The 7,055-nt window shown below is 42.1% G+C and overlaps 1 protein-coding gene across 1 annotated transcript in view; it reads right to left on the minus strand.

Moving 5' to 3' along the window:
- snx2 (sorting nexin 2) overlaps nucleotides 1–3,493 on the minus strand; it is a 23,277-nt gene extending 19,784 nt beyond the window's left edge. Inside the window, exon 1 of the mRNA XM_084389694.1 lies at nucleotides 2,915–3,493. The gene's annotated coding sequence lies outside the window, so the exon portion shown is untranslated. The remainder of the gene's footprint in view (nucleotides 1–2,914) is intronic.
- Nucleotides 3,494–7,055: the final 3,562 nt, after the last annotated feature.

Below are 7,055 nucleotides of genomic sequence, written 5' to 3' on the forward strand. Positions count from 1 at the left end.
TTCTCTGTCAGTTTATTGTACATCTATAGAAGCTCATTTCCGCCACATGAGGGACAAAATTCTTTGGTAAATCATATATGGTATTTATGACAAAAACAATTCGAAATTATGACTTTTTATGTCATTATATCAACTCTTTGTCATAATTATAACTTTTTTTTTGTCACAATTTCTACTTTTTAAGTCAGAATTTTGATTTAGGCTAATTATGACAAAAAGTTGAAATTATGTATTTTTTTTCATTATATATCGATAATTTGTCATCATAATTATTACCTTTTTAGTCAATATTTCTACTTTTTAAGTCCAAATTTGTCATAATTTCCTCAATTTCACATAATCACTTTTTATGGGAAAATTATGACGTGTAAGTTTGACATACTAGGTCGAAATTCTGACTGTCATAATTATAACTATTATAGTCACAATTTAGACTGAGTAAATATTATGACATAAAAAGCCAAATTATGAGATGAAGTGTCATAATTCTGAAATAAAGTGTCAAAATGTACTTAATAGTCATAATTCTCACATAAAATTTGAATTTATGAGTTTTATTTAGATTTACTAGTTTTTACAATAAAAAGTCTAAGCTATCAATCAGACGACAGAAGGCATATATTTATCAAGTTTTAATCACGTTGATAGTTTTTTACTGATTATGTGAACATTAGAGAAAACATAACAGAAATAAATGTTTTCTCTCTGTTCTTATTCTTCTAACATTATGGAAACGTTACTTTTGAATGTTCTGAACGTTCTGAAAAAAAGTAGTAACATTTAAAAACCGTTAGACTAAAACATTTCAGAAAAACGTTCCATGAATGATGTATAAATAATGTTTTTGTTCCAACGTTTTGAGAACATTATTGACGACCAGATATCTTTGAAAAAAAAATGATATTAATGTTACTGGAAGAACGTTTGATCATAACTTTGACACAATGTTCTAAATCATGGGATCATGACAACATGTTTATAATGAAGCTTTAAGCAGAATGATCTGTGGAATGTCAGATATTAATGGTGCAACATGTTTCTGTAAAGCTGCTGTGAAGGAATGCAATGGCCAGTATAGAGTTGAGCTTCAGCAACGACGACTCTTCTAGAAGGAAGAGGGCGATGGAGGTCCGGCTCGGTGGAGGACAGTGTGAATGTGTGTGTCAGAGGAGGAACATGCAGACATCAGGAACTCCACTTTCCTGGAGCACAAACACCCGAGACATTCCATCGGGCCGAGACAGGAGAACACTAGTCTCCGTATACACACACACACACCCCCGGGATCAATGAAGCAGGTTACAGGAGCAATAACTACCTGACAATCCGAACAGACTAAAGCACTGACAGCAAAGGAAGAGGAGGAGGAGGAAGAAGAGGGAGGAGGTGGAGAAAGAAGAGGGAAGAGGAGGAGGAAGAAGAGGAGGAGGAGGAGGAAGAGGGAAGTGGAAGAGGAGGAAGAGGGAAGAGGAGATAGAGGAGGAGGAGGAAGTAGAGGAGGTGGAGGAGGAAGAGGGAAGTGGAGGAAGAGGTGGAGGAAGAGGGAAGAGGAGGAGGAAGAAGAGGAGATAGAGGAGGAGGAGGAAGGAGAGGAGGAGGAGGAGGAAGTAGAGGAAGAGGAGGAAGAGGGAAGTGGAAGAGGGAAGAGGAGATAGAGGAGGAGGAGGAAGTAGAGGAGGTGGAGGAGGAAAAGGAGGAGGAGGTGGAGGAAGAGGAGAAGGGCGAGGAGGAGGAAAAGGGAAGAGGAGATAGAGGAGGAGGAGGAAGTAGAGGAGGTGGAGGAAGAGGAGGAGGAAGTGGAGGAGGAGGAAGAGGGAAGAGGAAGAAGAGGAGGAGGAAGTAGAGGAGATGGAGAAGGAAAAGGAGGAGGAGGAGAAGGGGGAGGAGGAGGAGGAAGAGGAGGAGGAGGAAGAAGAGGAGATAGAGGAGGAGGAGGAAGTAGAGGAGGTGGAGGAGGAAAAGGAGGAGGAGGTGGAGGAAGAGGAAGAGGGAAGAGGAGGAAGAAGAGGAGATAGAGGAGGAGGAGGAAGTAGAGGAGGTGGAGGAAGAGGAGTAGGAAGTGGAGGAGGAGGAAGAGGGAAGAGGAGGCGATCGATCTCTGATAAATATGAAGCAGTGGATCTCTGAGTCAAACGGCTCGTTTACTCTAGTCTGGCTTCATTCTCTCAGGCTTTTACACGTGTGTGAAAAACATCAGATATGATCGTTCCCTCATGAACATGTCGTTATATTCGACCCTCTGCTGTTCGCTCATTAGTGGCGGGAAATTTGCGCTTTAATTCCTTGATGGATTTTTGTGGCACTTGCTATTCGAGCTAAAAAAACATGATGCACATGAAAACCATGTCAAGAATGTTCTGCTAACCTTCCCAAAGGTTGAAAACGTTACAAATATGTTTTTCTCTTGGTTATGCAGATGTTAAGGGAACATTCCATTGTATCATTCTTCAAACATTATGGGAATGTTACTTTTGAATGTTCTCTGAAAGTTCTGAAACAAGTAGCAACATTTAAAAAGCGTTAGATGAGTGTCCAACTAAATTACTAAAACATTTAAAATAAAAACGCTCCATGTTTCGAGAACACTGAAGGAACGTTCTATTAACGTCACTGGAAGAACAGCTGTGCTCATGAGCTTCCCTGTGATTCCCGTCAGCAACTTCTCCCTCAAAACTCTGGGAGGCAAAAATGACATTCCTCAGATTTTAGTTCAACATGTAAATATTTGATCTGGAGGAAGTGTGCCGTTTCCAGCGCGAGTGTGTTGTGTCATTAAACACACTCCATGTGGAGAACATTTCTCTCCTGTTTAGGGGGAATATGAACGTGTCGTCGGATTAAATGATGCATTAATGATGTTGAATTCAATCAGAATGATGTAGTTTGATCAAATAAAGAGGAAGGTCAAACTCACACTGCTGCAGGAACAGAGTATTCTCAGGTCAGAGGTCAGAGGTCACAGGCAGGAGCATCTCTGAAATCTGTTGATTGTTTTCTTCGCCGGTTCTGTGGATTTCCTCAGTTGTCTACTCAGAGATTTCTCCACAGATTCATATCAGTAATTTAGAAACGGGATGTTGATCGTGCCGTCACACACAACACACACACACAACACACACACACAACACAGATTTTGAAATGCAATTAAATGTGGAAGGATCTGACAGAAATCAAAGTGATGACGGTGTTTTCTGCCCAGCTCTGCTTCGCTCTTCATCATCATCATCATTAACTCATGTTTAATCGCGGTGTGAGTGTGTGAGTGTGTGGGATTGTTGGGATCTGACGGAGCGCCGGCGCAATTAAAGGTCGATTACATTATTATCCTCGTCTGTCATCGCATCAGTTCATGTGTTTGACGGATGAAAGATTGTCACCGTTCTGGCAGAAACCTTTTCCCTCGTTCAGCGGAGAAACTTCCCGGCTGCTGTTTTCCAGCATTAACCCGGACAACAGCAGCCCAGCGCTGTCAATTATATTTGATTGACTGAGTAAAGCGGCACACAAATAAGCCCAAACAATGGACACGAAAATCTATAGACGACTCTCCTCCTGTCAAATCACACACTCGTCTCCGGCATTTTCATGCAGCACAACAGCCTTAAACACACACACTCTCTCTCTCTCTCTCTTTCTCTCGCCCTCTCTCTCTCGCCCCCCCCCCTCATTCTCTCTCTCTCTCTCGATCTCTTTCTCTCGCCCTCTCTCTCTCTCGCCCCCCCTTCTCTCTCTCTCTCTCTCTCGCCCCCCCCCCCCTTCTCTCTCTCTCTTTCTCTCGCCCTCTCTCTCTCGCCCCCCCCTCTCTCTCTCTCTCTTTCTCTCTCTCTCACCCTTTAGCCTGTCTCTCTCTCTCTCTTTCTTTCTCTCGCCCTCTCGCTCGCCCCTCCTCTCTCTCTCTCGCTCTCTCTCTCGCCCCCCTCTCTCTCACCCTTTGCCTGTCTCTCTCGCCCTTTAGCCTGTCTCTCTCTCTCTTTCTTTCTCTCGCCCCTCTCTCTCTCGCTCTCTTTCTCTTGCCCTCTCTCTCTCTTTCTCTCACCCCCTCTCTCTCTCTCGCCCACCCTCTCTCTCTCTTTAGACTGTCTCTCTCTCTCACCCTCTCTCTCTCTCTCGCCCTCTCTCTCTCTTTCTCGCTCGCCCTTTAGCCTGTCTCTCTCTCTCGCCTTTTAGCCTGTCTCTCTCTCTCTCACCATTTTGCCTCTTTCTCTCTCTCTCGCCATTTTGCCTCTTTCTCTCTCTCTCGCCCTTTAGCCTGTCTCTCTCTCTCTCGCCCCTTTAGCCTTTCTCTTTTTCTCTCTCTCGCCCTTTAGCCTGTCTCTCTCTCTCTCTATCACCATTTTGCCTTTCTCTCTCTCTCTCTCTCTGTTGAAATTTTTATTTGTGGTTTTAAATACAGTTTTAAATAGGTTTTGAAGGTTTTGCTAGGCCAAGCTAAAACAGGTATTTATAATACTAGGAAACATAAAATTGAACGAGACACAAGTTATAATTTAGAGGCAGTGTTTTTTAATTCAGTGAAATCTACAATTTTAATAGATTTTCGATATTTTAAAGCCATGAATGATCTTGTTTCTTCTGATTTGATCTGGTGCAGTAAGGCTTTGTGTGAGATCATTGATTCTGCATCCCTCTTCAGATCATTTAGCCGGTTCTGATTGCTGTTTAACAGTGTGTTCACTGACTGGACACATTTGTATTGCCAAGACAATTATTCAGAACATGAACGTTTAGTAAAGCCTATGTACAGAAAATAATAATAAAACAAAATTAAAAAAAGACAATATTATATATATTCATGGCTAGATATAGCAAAAAAATTATAAATAATAATATAAAATATTAATAATAAAATAAATAGGGAATAATAATAAATAAATAAATAGATTATAATACAGAAATGATTTAACAACTGAACTTAGAAATTGAACATTATATACATGTGTGTGTGGGTCTGATGGGGTGTGTGTTTGTTTGTTGGATGTTTGTTTGTTTTTGTCTCTTTGCCTGTCTCTCTCCCTCTCTCTCTCTCTCTCTCTCTCTCTCTCTCTCTCTCTCTTTGCCTGTCTCTCTCCCTCTCTCTCTTTGCCTGACTCTCTCTCTCCCTCTCTCTTTGCCTGTCTCTCTCCCTCTCTCTCTTTGCCTGACTCTCTCTCTCTCTCTCTCTCTCTCAATTCAATTCAATTCAATTCAGAAAGCTTTATTGGCATGACAAAAAAGTACATTTTGTATTGCCAAAGCATCACAACAACATAGAAAATGATTTAGAACATTTAGTACACAAAATTATAATAATAGTTAAATTAAATAAAGATAGTATTATATATATTATCTTGGCTAGTTATTGCAAAAATAATAATACTGATAACATAAAGCAATAATAATAGTGTAAACAAAGATTAATAAATAAAATAAAAAAGGATTATATTGCAGAAAACATGTATATAAAAAAACAAAATAAACAAACACTGAACTTGAACATCATATATGTGTGTAGGTGTGATGGGATGGGTTAGGCTGTGTGTGTGATGGGGTGTGTTAGGCTGTGAGTGAGTGTGTGTGTATTGGGCGTTTGCTGCTCTGCTCGTCCCTCAGGATGTGGAGAGATGCTACTAGTCTTGCTGCTATATTGGAGCATTTGGCTTCTTCGCCAAGGATGAATCTGAGTTTTTGGGTTGGGTTACAGGTGTTAAATTGGGGAAATATCTTATTAATTTTGGGGTAATATTGGTCTCTGATGTGTTCATATTTTGGGCATTCTGTGAGGAAGTGCAGCTCGGTCTCCGGCACTCCCAGGATGCAGTGTGTGCAGAGTCTGTCCTCCCGGGAGAGCCAGGTCTGTCTGCGCCGGCCCGTCTCGATGGCCAGGCTGTGCTCGCTGAGTCTGTACATCGTCAGGGTTTTCCTGAGCTTCACATCACTCACTGTGCTCAGGTAGCTCGCAACAGTGTACTCTCGATTTAGTGCCGAATAACATTCCAGTTTGTGTTGGTTTTGAATGGTGTTCGTCCAATGGGTGATGTACTTGTCTTGTTCTGTGTTGATAATTTGTGCAGGCCGAATGTGTGTGAGTGTGTGTGTGTGTGAGTGCTGAGGCGAGCTGATCTCTGCAGGAGAGAGCTCAGTCAGTCTCAGCACCAGCTGACACAGGGGACTCCTCGCTACGCTCAGCTCTTGGTGTTTAAGGGCTCTGTAATGGTGTGTGTTGGGGTCGCTTGTTTTCAGGTGTTTCCAGAATTTGATGGCTCTTTTTTGGATGTTTAGGAGGAGAGGGTATTGGCCCAATTCTGCCCTGCATCCGTTGTTTGGTGTTTTTCTTTGGACTTTGAGTATTCTTTTACAGAAATCTAATTGTAGAGTTTCAATCGGATGTTTTTCCCAATTTAAAAAATCAAATTTTATAGAAGGACCCCACACTTCACTGCCATATAGAACAATTGGTTCAATTATTGATTTGAAAAGTTTGAGCCAAATTTGGATTGGGATGTCAATTTTGATTGATCGTTTTATGGCACAGAAGCCCTTTGAGCTTTCTCTTTGAGTTCATTCACAGCCAAAGTAAAGTTACCAGTTGGAGTTATTTTCAGGCCGAGGTAAGTGTATGCTTTGGTGCTCTCAATGGTTCTGTGTGAGAGTGTGAATGTGTGTGTTGGTCCCTGAGATCTGGAGCGTTTCTGGAACATCATGACTCTAGTCTTCTGGAGGTTGACGGTCAGGGCCCAGGACTGACAGTAATCCTCCAGCAGATCCAGGCTGTCCTGAAGCCCCTCTTTAGTGGGCGACAGGAGAACCAGGTCGTCTGCGTAGAGAAGACACTTGATCTCTGTGTCGTGGAGAGTGAGACCTTGAAAGGGAGCGTGTTCTAATGTATTGGCCAATTGGTTGATGTAGATGTTGAAGAGGGTGGGGCTTAAACTGCATCCCTGTCTCACTCCGCGCCCCTGGGGGAAAAATTCGGTTCTTTGGTTTCCAATTTTGACAGCGCATTGGCTGGCTGTGTACATCGATTTGATCAAATCATAGAATTTCCCCCCTACTCCACTGTCCATAAGCTTTAGGTA

The sequence above is a fragment of the Rutilus rutilus genome (genome assembly GCF_951802725.1).
Source record: "Rutilus rutilus genome assembly, chromosome: 19".
Classification (NCBI taxonomy): domain Eukaryota; kingdom Metazoa; phylum Chordata; class Actinopteri; order Cypriniformes; family Leuciscidae; genus Rutilus; species Rutilus rutilus.